This window comes from Manihot esculenta, chromosome 2 (assembly GCF_001659605.2).
Source record: "Manihot esculenta cultivar AM560-2 chromosome 2, M.esculenta_v8, whole genome shotgun sequence".
Classification (NCBI taxonomy): Eukaryota; Viridiplantae; Streptophyta; class Magnoliopsida; order Malpighiales; family Euphorbiaceae; genus Manihot; species Manihot esculenta.
The window spans coordinates 35,925,433-35,939,027 of NC_035162.2; the positions used below are offsets into that span (position 1 = coordinate 35,925,433).

The following is a 13,595-nucleotide window of genomic DNA, read 5'->3' on the forward strand; positions in this document are numbered from 1 at the left end:
GGACTAAAACGTATTATCATAATAATTTCTTTACATCTAAATTAAAATTTTATGTTAATAATTTTTTATTCTCTTTTTATTTTATCTTATGCTCAAAATAAGAAAAAAAACGCATGTCTCCTTTTTTTTTTTACTATTATTTCAAAATAATTTAAATTTTTTATTTTAATTTAAATGTAAAATTTTAATTATGAAAAATTAATTTTTTAATAATACTATTTTTAAAAATAAAAAAATTTACAATTTTATCTTTAAATATTATCATTATTTATAAATTAATCTTATATTTTTCCAAACTCATTAAAACATTCCTTATTTTTTGTTTGATGAATAATTTAATCCTTTCATTTAATTTCTATTTACTTTCCATTAAAAAATTTGGTCACAAAATAGAGAAGGAGTTTCAAAACCTAAAATTGTATTCTCTCACGAACTCTCAACAATTTTCCTCTCTTAAAGTTTCAAATTGGTATCAATATTTTATCTCTACATCATATACTAACCATCTAAATTTCTCTATATTACATTGTTAAATTAAACACTTAAATCTGATAAAAATATTTCATCATCGTTTAGTCAACATTTTAAATTAATATTTTAATATAATTATAAAAAATTTAAATTTTACTAATTTCAGCTATTATTACTCTAAATTTTGTTTTTTTCTTAACAAATATCCAAAATTAGTTTTAATTTTGTTAGGATTAATTTTTTAATTTTGATTCAATTTATTTATAATTTTAAATGACATATTTTATGAATAGGTAACTCACTTTCTCTAACACCTTTTGCATTGATAATATAATTCATGCATCATTATAGATTATGAGTATTAATGATATTATTTCTAAAAAATCAAGAATCACATTTTTTTTTTTAGAAAATTAATTATACTTATTATATTTATACGATAAAATTAAAATAATAACCAATTTAATTTATAAAAATAGCTACTTTTAATTTAATTTATGACTTATTTATTTTCTTCTATTAATCCATTTATTTTGAATTAATTAAATTGATATTAGTCTTTTTAACTCAGGTAGATTGAATATAAAAAATATAATTAATTTTATAATTATTTTTTTTTTAAATTTTATGAAATTATTAATTTATGGTGCTAATTAATATGATGATTTATTATTTTCAATAAATTTAATTTTTTTAATTTAATAATATGATATATATAAATTTAAGTAGGAATAGATATATATTAAAACACGAATGGATTAAAATTATTTGCTATTATTTCTTATTGATAAATGTAATTAATTCAATAGTCATAAATTCAAAAGAGAAAAAAAAAAAAAAGTTATGAGTCCATTATCATAAAAGAAAAGAAAAGAAGAAAAGTTATGGTAGGTGCAGAGGTCTATTATAGTGGGCTCCACAAATAGAAAATCAATCACTTTTAATTTCCACTTCAGTTGTGGGAAGTGCAGGGGTCAATTATTGGGCTTTTGTCCAATAAAAAAAAACTATATTTATACTAGAATTTAAAAAATAAATTTTCTTAAATTACAGTAAAAATTACCGTATATCTATAAAATATGATAGTGTTTAATTATTTTTTAAAAAAAATAAAATTATTCTTACCACATTTTAATATAAAAATTTATTAATTGATTTATAAATTTTAAAAAATATATTAAATTATTTTTAATATTTTAAAAAATTAATTAATTAATTTTTCTGTCAATTTAAATTTTTAAATATTATAAAAAAATTTAAAATTTTTTAAATATAAAGAGATTAATCCGTAGATTTTTAAAAAATTAAAAAAATTAATTAATAAATTTTTTAAAATTATTTTGGAGTATTTACAACTTCTACTAGTGGCAGAGCTTTTGAGTCTATTGAAATCTTTGAACAAGACCCATCTGTAAGGAAAGCTTTGATAGTATGCAGAGTAATAGCTGGGAGAGTTCATAAGCCTTTGGATAATATACAAGAAATATCTTGCCCAACAAGGTTTGATTCATTAGCAGGAAAAGTTGGTCTCTACTCAAATATTGAGGAGCTGTATCTTCTAAATCCCAGAGCTCTTCTTCCTTGCTTTGTGGTAATCTGCAAATCCTGACCAGAAGACAGTAAAAGAATCACTTACAATTTGCTATCAAGTTATGTGAATCCCTTTTTTAATCTTTTGATGATAGAAGATTCTTCTCAATCTTCTATTTTGAAGAAATTTGATTCTTCCTCTTACAATCTTTCTGCCCTTTTTAAGATCAATGATGCATATATTTCAAATTAGATTGCTGTTATTTGCACATATATAAACATGGAGACCATTCTTTTTTCTAAGTTGAATATGGTTATCTGTATTGGTGAAGAAATTGAAAGTACATGGATTTTGTAGTATAATAATATGTATAACTTCTGACAAGCTAGAGCATCAAGGCACAATGCAGATGTAGGCATCTCACTTCAGTTATGAGCTGGCAATACAATTTGAAAAGTACTTGGATACAGAGTTTGATTTGATTTACATGCAAAATAATAGTTGAAAACTCCAAAGTTCTTCAACACAAGCATCATAATCTAGACAAAACAATTAAACAAATCCAGCTGCTGAATACTATTTTATATTAATTTCTGTCTCACTTGAAGATTGAATTTTTATGTGTGTTGTTTAATCATGCTGAACTAGATTGTTGGGCAATGCTAATGGCCGTCTTATTATTGCAGTATAAGAGACTTTTCTTTTTTTTTTTAAATCCAGCAATTCTAGCTCCTGTATTGATCTCTGAATCCATAGAAGTTCACAAACACCTTGAACCATGACTCATGTATTTAGCCTTTGTACTTGATCTTGTCACTATGTTATGCTTCTTGCTTCTCCATGTGTCTAGATTTCCATTGAAAAATGTGCAATAACCCTATGTAGATCCACCTTAATTTGCATCTATATAGCTTTCTACTTTTAGATGACTATGTTTGGCAAACAACAGTCCCTTGGAGCTGATTTCAGATAACTTAAAGTACGAAGTACAGCTTCTAAATGTGAATCCTGAGGATTGTATGCATAAATTGACTAATACCACTTGAAGCAAAAGATCATGCATAAATTTTCTTGTCTAAATACTGTTCTGGTGCAGAAATCCACCGCTTTGGGGAACAGTGAAATATCTCTCTGAGAAAATTCCAAAAGATACTTCTAACAAGGTGCGGATAAATCGCGATCTCTATTCTCATGAAAAGTAAGTGGTGCTTTCAAAAGTTGATTTTGCTTTCTTCTGTTTTTTTTATCTTCAAATTTGCTTCGATAATAATTGTAACGTTGAAACAATCCTAAAACCTGTGTTTTGGTGGTGATGACTGAAGAATAATGGAGACAGCACCGACATTGCCTGATTTTGCTTTGTCCCTGAAACCCGACGAGTATCAGCTTCCTTCGGTGGATTCATCTTGGAACGAAGAGAATGTGAATGGAGGGTAAGCCTATTCCGACAAATCAAGAGTGAAGGCTGTTTGTAATCTTTGCAAAAAGAAGCTATTCTACAAAAGCCATCTCAAAAACTTGGAGTGGCCAATTAAACAGGTGTATCATTCTTCAACTGTGTACCAAAGGTCCACTTTAGCCCCACATTTTTTAAGTAAAGTTTTCTTTTTCTTTTCCAAGATTTCTTTTCCAACCTTAAAGCTTTGTAGCTTACCCTGTAATAGAGCTTTGTGCAAGTTCCTGTTGTGTGTAAATTTCTTGCTGCGGAAAAAGAATTGTTTTCCTTGCTTGTAAAATTGATTATAGCAATAAACATGATTTTCTCTCTCCCTCTCCCTCTCCCTCTCTAGTATATTAGCTGGTGGAGTTTTTCATATAGAAAACAGCAAGCTATTGGGTTTAGAGTTGGTTAAATGAAAAGATGGTCTTAGTTTTGATGAAAAATACTTACTGTAATGAGTATTGTAGAGTAAAAGGCACATTTAATGTATGTACAATACATTTATTTATAGAACGTTCAGAGACAAAGGAAACTACTAGAACTTAAGGAATCTACTAGAACCTACTTAATTATCTAACGCTATATGCTAACATCCCCTCAAGTTAGATCAGGGGAAAAGCAACCAAATGCTACTCGGAGATAAAAAAAAATTTGTGTTGTGGAATGAGAAATGATTTGATGGTGATAATATGTGGGTAGGAGTAATAAAATTTTTTTGTAGTTGTTTTTAGACCAAGTAACAATTAATGTCAAGATACTTGGTTCTCGTGTTTTTCTATATGAATAGTTGCTTGGTTATTACACTGTAGAACCATGGAAAACAGAGTTGTTAACTATATGAATAGTTGCTTGGTTATCACACTGTAGAACCATGAAAAACAAAGTTGTTAACTATATGAATAGTGTAACGATCCGAAAATCGGACCGCTACCGGCACTAGGATCCAGATCGGCTTAAGGCTGCCGGGACCCGTAGCAAGCCTGACATATAACCTGAAAAACCTGTATAATCCCATACATGATCAACAACATACATAAAAATTAAAACTTTTCTTTCCATTCAAACTCCAAACTCAACCTGTGCATGCACTGTATATAACATAAATCATAAACATTGATCCCTCTGTGGGATCTCATCAGTGCCCCCAATGGGTAACATAACATATGTTGAGTTGGTTTACATAAAACATCATAAAAATCTCTAAGATCATGCATTAAAAAGGATAACAACAATCTATGGTCAAGCACACCTCTAACATCCATAAACATCATCTCATTACATAACTAAACTATACTTTTACGTTACATCAAGATCATTTATCATGTCCACACTAACTATTACAATATCAAAACTTCATTACTCTATCCGGACTCCTGCTCTATCCTGAACCTGCAAGCCTGGGGGTAAAGGGAGAGGGGTGAGCTAAAAGCCCAGTGAGTAGAACTATAAAAACATATTAACACTATGCTTCATGAAATGCATCATAACACAGACAATTCACATAAGGGTTGGGTGAACTTGTCACCAATTAGTCCCAGCTATCTCTGTGCCAGGCCGTAGCATGGGGTCTTGGTCTTCCTGTCATATCATACATTACTTACCATTGCCCCAGGGCCTCCTCTGGGCTCCTGGTCTTCGAGTCCCATATCCGTGCCAGGCCGTAGAATGGGGTCCTGGTCTTTCTTACTCTGTGCCAGGTCGTAGAATGGGGTTCTGGTCTTCCTGTCAGGGACTAATTGGGTCATCCAATATTTACCCACATCAACAACAAATGATACAATGCGGCATATTCGTGAAAACTAATGCAATCATCCTATTGCATAATCATGATGCATGAAACATGATAAAAACATTTAATTACCCAATTTAAAAGATTAAGTTTAGTTCCACTCACCTCTGGCTGACTCTGACAACACCGAAGCAGCTGAACTCACTGCTGGGGTCCGCAGTTCCTCGGGTCCGAACCTACACAGGTGGACTCACATGAGGGACCAAACATACTAGAACATATCTCTAAACTACTCCCCAAAAACCCCCTAAAACATCATGAAACAACCATAGAAAAACATGCAAAGGAGGCCTGGACAGGGCACTTTCGGCGGCAGGTTCAGCGGCCGAAAGTCCCTCCAGAGCCGAAAGTCAGGCAGGTTCGGCGGCACTTTCGGCGGCCGAAACTCCCAGACAGAGACGAAAGTCTCCTTTCGGGGGCAGGCTTCGGCAGCCGAAAGGCTTGCCTCCCCAGCCATGTTCGGCGGCCGAAAGTCCTTCGGCTGCCGAACCTGGTTTCTGCCAAAGGGCAGAAACTTGGCTCCCTTTGCACATTTCGCCTCCAAACCTTCCAAACATGCATCAAACCTATTCTACAACACACAAACACAAGCATACATGTTCCTAGGGGCCTCAAACCATCATAAACCCCATCTACAACACATCAAGCATCCACATTGTTTAAGAACACACATTAAACCCATAAACATAACCATAACCTAAACATGCATTCTACCCCCATAGATCTACTTAAAACTTACTTAAAACATGCAATGAGCTTAAGATCGGCTCTTACCTCTTGAAGATCGAGAGAGAGACGACCTAAAACTCAAAGGTGGGAGAGATTGGGTTCTTGAACCTCCAAGCTCCAAAACTTGCTCAAAACTTGAAAATCTTCAAAACAAGATGGAAACTAATGAAAATCGTGAAAGATTTGAAGGAAAGGACTCAAGATCGGTGAGGGATGGCGGAGAACTCACTTTGGCCGACGACGGGGAGAAAAACTCGCCCGTTTTCGGCTAAGGGACCCTTTTATAGTGGCTGGCCAGGCCACGTTCGGGGGCCAAACGTGCCTCTGCATGCATGCCATGTTCGGCGGCCGAACTTGAGGTTCGGCAGCCGAACCTGGGCTTCCCTCACTTATGCCTTCGGGGGCCTAAGGCACGCCCGAAATGCAAGCATGTTTGGCGGCCGAACCTGGGTTTTCCTCCAAGGTAGTTTTCATGCAAAAACTCATTTTCTTTCATGCTTAAAAACATAAAACTCATTAAAACATTTTATGAAAACATGGTTTTACCCTTCTAGAGGTCTCCGACATCCGAGATTCCACCGGACGGTAGGAATTCCGATACCGGAGTCTAGCCTGGTATTACATTCTCCCCCCCTTAAGAACATTCGTCCCCGAATGTTCCTCAACTAGCACATGCAAGGCATACAACATATCATACACATAAAACACATAGAGACTAACCTTAAAAGAGATGAGGATATTGCCGGAGCATAAACTCTCGTGTCTCCCAAGTGCACTCTTCCAGATTGTGGTGGTTCCAAAGGACTTTCACCATCGGGATTTCCTTGTTCCTTAGCTTCCTGATCTGGGTGTCTAGGATCCGTACTGGCTGCTCCACATAGGTGAGATCTTCTTGGATCTCCACATCAGGCTCACTAAGAACCTTGCTCGGATCTGACACGAACTGCCTTAACATGGAAACATGGAAAACCGGATGGATTCTTGCCATTGAAGCAGGCAAATCTAGCTTGTACGATACATTCCCAATCTTCTGCAAGATTTCAAAGGGTCCTATGTATCGTGGGGCTAGTTTACCTTTCTTCCCAAAGCGAACCACTCCTTTCATTGGAGACACCTTGAGCAATACCAGATCCCCCTCCTGAAACTCTACTTGCCTCCTGCGGATGTCTGCATAACTCTTCTGTCTGCTTGCAACAGTCTTGATCCTTTCTCTGATTATGGGTACCACCCTGCTGGTGATCTCTACAAGCTCAGGCCCTGCCAAGGCCTTTTCTCCAACTTCCTCCCAGCAAACGGGTGACCTGCACTTCCTTCCATATAAAGCTTCATATGGAGCCATCCCGATGCTAGCATGATGGCTGTTATTGTAGGCAAACTCCACCAAAGGTAGATGCTGCCTCCAAGAACCGCCAAAGTCCAGCACACACATTCTAAGCATATCCTCTATTGTCTGGATGGTCCTCTCCGACTGTCCGTTCGTCTGTGGATGGAAAGCAGTGCTAAAATCCAACCGGGTACCCATGGCATCCTGCAGACTCCGCCAAAACCTGGAGGTGAACTGGGGTCCTCTATCGGACACTATAGAAACAGGGACCCCATGCAGTCTGACGATCTCATCAACATACACCTGCGCCAACTTGTCCACAGAATAGCCATTCCTGACAGGGATGAAGTGAGCAGATTTGGTGAGTCTGTCCACAATCACCCATATGGAGTCCAATCTGTTGGACGTCGCCCGTAACCCCACTACGAAGTCCATAGCTATATTCTCCCATTTCCACTCTGGAATAGGTAGCGGGTTAAGCATTCCAGCCGGCTTCTGATGTTCCAGCTTCACCCTCTGACATACTTCGCAGGCTGACACAAACTGTGCCACTTCTCTCTTCATAGCTGGCCACCAATAAACTTTCTTCAGATCTTGATACATCTTGGTGACTCCGGGGTGAACGCTGTATCTTGCATTATGAGCCTCCCTCATAATGTCTCCTTTTAGCCCTATGTCATCTGGTACACACAATCGACTCCCATAGCGGAGGACCCCCTTGTTGTCGAATCTGAACTCACTGTCTTTGCCTGACTGAACAGTCCTGGCAATCTTCACTAACTCTGGGTCCTCATGCTGTTTCTGAGCCACCTGCTCCAGAAACACGGGTGTCACTCTGATCTGAGCAACCAAAGCACCTGTACCAGACAACTCCAACTGTAGACCTTCATCAATGAGCTTGTAAAACTCCTTCACCACTGGTCTCCTCTCTGCCGTGATGTGGGATAGACTGCCTAGTGACTTCCGGCTTAGGGCGTCTGCCACAACATTCGCCTTACCCGGGTGATACTGAATCTTGCAATCATAGTCACTCAGCAGCTCTACCCATCTTCTCTGTCTCAAGTTCAAATCTCTTTGACTCAGGATGTACTGTAGGCTTTTATGATCTGTGAAGATCTCACATTTAACACCGTAAAGGTAATGCCTCCACATCTTGAGTGCAAAGATAACTGCTGCCATTTCTAGGTCATGTGTGGGGTAATTCAACTCATGCTTCTTTAGCTGCCTAGAAGCATAAGCAATCACCCTTTCATTCTGCATTAGCACACAACCCAATCCCACTCGGGATGCATCACAGAACACTGTGAAGTCCTCATTGCTAGCTGGCAGAGCTAGCACTGGTGCTGAAGTCAATCTCTTCTTAAGCTCTTCAAAACTCTCTTCGTACTGGTCGGTCCACACAAACTTCTGATTCTTCCTGGTTAACCTGGTCAGAGAAGCTGCAATTTTCGAGAAGTCCTGAACGAACCTCCTGTAGTAACCTGCCAAACCCAAGAAACTTCTGATCTCTGTCACTAAAGTGGGTCTAGGCCAGTTAGCCACAGCTTCTACCTTCTTGGGGTCTACCTCTATTCCATTTTCTGACACCACATGCCCCAAGAATGAAATGCTCCTCAGCCAGAACTCACACTTGGAGAACTTGGCATACAAGCCATGTTCCCTCAAGGTCTGTAGAACCAACCTCAGATGATGGGCATGCTCCTCTGCATTCCTGGAATACACCAAGATATCATCTATGAAGACAATAACGAAGTGATCCAGGTACTGGCTAAACACTCTGTTCATGAGATCCATGAATGTTGCAGGGGCATTGGTTAACCCGAACGGCATCACAAGGAACTCAAAATGCCCATATCTGGTCCTGAAAGCTGTCTTTGGCACATCTTCTTCTCTGATCCTCAACTGATGATACCCAGACCTCAGATCTATTTTAGAGAAACAACCCGCTCTTGCTAGCTGGTCGAATAGATCATCGATCTTTGGCAAAGGGTAACTGTTCTTGGTAGTGACTTTGTTCAACTGCCTGTAGTCGATACAAAGTCTGAGGGATCCATCCTTCTTTCTCACAAACAAAACTGGAGCACCCCAGGGTGAGGTACTCGGTTGGATGAAGCCCTTGTCTACCAGCTCCTGTATCTGCTCCTTCAACTCTTTCAATTCTGCCGACGCCATCCTGTAAGGAGGGATAGAGATCGGTCGGGTTCCAGGCATCAATTCTATCTCGAACTCTATCTCCCTAGCAGGTGGTAAACCTGGCAGCTCGTCTGGGAACACATCCAAAAACTCTCTGACCACTGGCACTGAGGCGGGCTCTCTAACCTGACTGCTAAGCTCTCTCACATGAGCCAAATACCCCTGACATCCCTTTCTAAGCAACCTACGAGCCTGAAGAGCTGATATCAGACCTCTAGGTGTACCCCTCCTGTCTCCTCTGAAGACAACCTCAGACCCATCCTGACTTCTGAACCTGACTACCTTGTCCCTGCAGTCCAAGGTAGCACCATGGGTAGATAACCAGTCCATCCCTAGAATAACGTCAAAGTCTGTCAAGTCTAGAACCACAAGGTCGGCGGACAAGTATCTTCCCTCAACAAACACAAGACTACACTGGCAGATTGACTCTGCCACTGATGGATCACACTTGGATCCACTGACCCAGAGAGGACACTCTAACCCAGAAGTCATCAACCCTAACCTCTCAACGGTTCTCGGTGCAATAAAAGAATGAGATGCACCAGGGTCCATCAAGGCATACACATCTGAACAACCAATGACTAAATTACCTGCCACCACGGTGTTAGATGCATCTGCCTCCTGCTGAGTCATTGTGAAGATCCGTGCTGGAGCTGATGGACCTTCACCTCTGAAACCCGCTGAAGAAGAGGCTGCCCCTCTTCCTCTACCTCTGCCACTGGCCTGAGTCGTGGCTGGAGCTGCTGGCTGTGCTACACTACCTGAGGCTGTCTGCTGGGACTGTGCCATCGGGACTGCTCTTGGACATTCTCGAGCCATATGCCCCTCCTGACCACATCTGAAACAGGCTGTCGTCCCAAACCGACATACTCCCCTGTGCGGCCTACCACACCTTGCACAAACTGCATTATCAGCACCAGAGCTTGAGCCACTCCCAAATCCCAGACTGGACTTGACCTTGCTCCAGAACTTGTTCTTCTTGCCTTTGGCCTTATTCCATCTCTTACTACCTGAAGCTGCTGCACTCAGGGTAGAGGGATCTAACCTTCCCCCACCCGGAGTTTTAGGACCAGAAGACTGTGCCACTGACTGCTTAACTGTCCCCTGAATGATGGCACTGGCCTCCATTTTCCTGGCCATATCTACTATGGCATGGAAGCTCTCCCTGTCCACTGACTGAATCAAGGAGGAATACCTGGAATGAAGTTTCATGACATACCTCCTTGACTTCTTCGAATCTGTATCCAGACTTTGCCCAGCAAAAGGCAACAGCTCCAAGAATCTGTTGGTGTACTCCTCTACACTCATTTCATCTGTCTGCCTCAACTGCTCAAACTCTATCATCTTCAACTCCCTTGAACTATCGGGAAAAGCCCATCCTGTAAACTCGTTTGTGAACTCCTCCCATGATAAGCTTTCCACCCTCGGGCTCACATAACTCTTAAACCACTCTCAGGCTTTCTTGCATTTTAATGTGAACCCAGCCATCTGGATGGCTCTACTGTCATCCGCCCCTAACTCCTCTGTAATAGTCTTGACCCTCTCAAGATACACAATGTAATACCCGGCTAGACTCCGGTATCGGAATTCCTACCGTCCGGTGGAATCTCGGATGTCGGAGACCTCTAGAAGGGTAGAATCATGTTTTTATGAAATGTTTTCATGTTTTTAATGGTTTTGAATATGAAATTGAATGAGTTTTTGCATGAAAAGTCCTTGGAGGAAAACCCAGGTTCGGCCGCCGAAAGTCAAGTTCGGCCGCCGAACATGCATGCGTTCTGGAGGCACGTTAGGCCCCCGAAAGCATGAGTGAGGGAAGTCCAGGTTCGGCCGCCGAACATGGCATGCATGCGGAGGCACATTCGGCCCCTGAACGTGGTCTGGCCAGCCACTATAAAAGGGTCCCTTAGCCGAAAACGGGCGAGCTTTTTCCATTTTCGGCCAAGGTGAGCTCTTCGCCGTCCCTCACCCATTTTTGATGTTCTTCCTCTAAATCTTTCAAGATTTTCACTTGTTTTCACTTGGTTTGGAAGATTTAAGCTTTTGAAACAAGTTTTGGAGCTTTGGGAACTCAGGAGCTCATTTTCGTGGATCTCCAAGTTTAGGTCGTCTCCCTCTCGATCTTCAAGAGGTAAGAGCCGATCTTAAGCTCCTTATGTGTTTTAAATAAGTTTTATGCAAGATCTATGGGTAGAAATGCATGTTAGGTTATATGTTGAGTTATGGGTTAATATTGATGTTTTGAACAATGTGGCTTGCTTGAGTATGTTTGAAGTGTTGTAGTTGGGGTATTTGATGTTTTGAGGCCCCTAGGAACTTGTATGCATGATTTGGTTGAGATATATGCTTGATTTGAGGTTTTGGGAGGCAAGAGGTTCGTTTGAACCTAGTTTCTGCCCTTCTGGCAGAAACCAGGTTCGGCCGCCGAACCCCCTTTGTGGAGGCAGCATTCGGCTGCCGAAGCTTGCCCCCGAAAGAAGACTTTCGTCTCTGTCTGGGACTTTCGGCCGCCGAAGGTGCCGCCGAAAGTGCCTGACTTTCGGATCTGTCCAGGACTTTCGGCCGCCGAAGGTGCCGCCGAAAGTGCCCTGTTCAGCTATTTCATGCATATCTCTATGTGATATTTTCAGGATGTTTTAGGGGGTTTTTGGGGAATATTTTAGAGTTATGTTCAAGTATGTTTGGTCCCTCATTTGAGTCCACCTGTGTAGGTTCGGACCCGAGGAACCGAGGACCCCAGCAGTGAGTTCAGCTGCTTCGGTATTGTCAGAGTCAGCCAGAGGTGAGTGGAACTAAAACTTAATCTTTTAAATTAAATGCTTTATCATGTTTCATGCATCATGATTATGCAACAGGATGATTGCATTAGTTTTCACGAATATGCCGCATTGCATAAATTGTTGTTGTTGTGGGTGAATGTCGGATGACCCAGTTAGTCCATGACAGGAAGACCAGGCCCCATGCTACAGGCCTGGCACAGAGTAAGAAAGACCAGGCCCCAGTCTACAGGCCTGGCACAGAGTAAGGAAAGACCAGGATCCCATCCTATGGTCTAGCACGGTTATGGGACTTGAAGACCAGGAGCCAGAGGAGGCCCTGGGAAAATGGTAAGTAATGTATGTTCTGACAGGAAAGACCAGGACCCCATTCTACAGGCCTGGCACAGAGTTAACTTGGACTAATTGGTGACGAGTTCACCCAACCCTTATGTGGATTGTTTGTGTTATGATGCATTTCATAGAGCATAGTGTTAACGTGTTTTACTAGCTCTACTCACTGGGCTTTTAGCTCACCCCTCTCCCTTTACCCCCAGGCTTGCAGGTACAGTATAGTGCGGGAGTCCGGATAGAGTAAAGAAGTCATGTTTATGTAATAGCTAGTAATGGACATGATCAAATTGTAATGTAAAAGTACAGTATAGTTATGTAATGAGTTTTATGGATGTTAGTGTGTGCTTGACCATAGTTTGTTGTATCCCCTTGTATACATGATCTTAGAGATCTTTATATGATGTTTATGTAAACCAACTCAACAGATGTATGTTACCCATTGGAGGCACAGATGAGATCCCACAGAGGGATCAAAGTTATGTTTATGTTTATGCACAGGTTGAGTTTGGTTGATGTTCATGGAATGAAAAGTTTTAATTTTTGTGCATGTGGTTGATCATGTATGGGATTATACAGGTTTACAGGATGTATGTTTGGCTTGCTACGGGTCCCGGCGGCCTTAAGTCGACCCGGATCCTAGCGCCGGTAGCGGTCCGATTTTCGGGTCGTTACACACAAATGGGTCATCACCCGATTCAAACTGGGGAGCACCCAACTTCATATATTCGGTCATCTTGACCTTGCTCCTGCCAGATGAGCTAGGCCTAGGTAGTTGAGTTTCTGGAACTGGGGTTTCTGCTGATGGTGGAGAAGGTGCAACATTCTCTGTGGTAGGGTTTGCTGGATTTGGATAGTGGGGTGGAGGTGGATACATCGGGTACTGTGAGTATGGTGGATAGTAAGGTGGGTAGGGTATGTGTGTGGGATAAGGGGTAAAGATAGGGTAATCCGATGTACCTCCCATCGAATACCCGGGATGTGGTGAGAAGTGTGGGTAGTGGGGTGGC

At 40.6% G+C, this 13,595-nt stretch overlaps 2 protein-coding genes and 1 long non-coding RNA gene across 5 annotated transcripts in view; 1 reads left to right on the forward strand and 2 right to left on the reverse strand.

Moving 5' to 3' along the window:
* Positions 1-13,595, reverse strand: part of LOC110609176 — a 138,509-nt gene that overhangs the window by 20,627 nt on the left and 104,287 nt on the right. The window lies entirely within an intron of this gene.
* Positions 1-13,595, reverse strand: part of LOC110609191 — a 58,169-nt gene that overhangs the window by 16,235 nt on the left and 28,339 nt on the right. The window lies entirely within an intron of this gene.
* Positions 2,070-3,771, forward strand: LOC110609194. The gene is made up of 2 exons (XR_002486993.2): positions 2,070-3,200; positions 3,325-3,771. It is a non-coding gene; the product is annotated as an uncharacterized LOC110609194 (long non-coding RNA).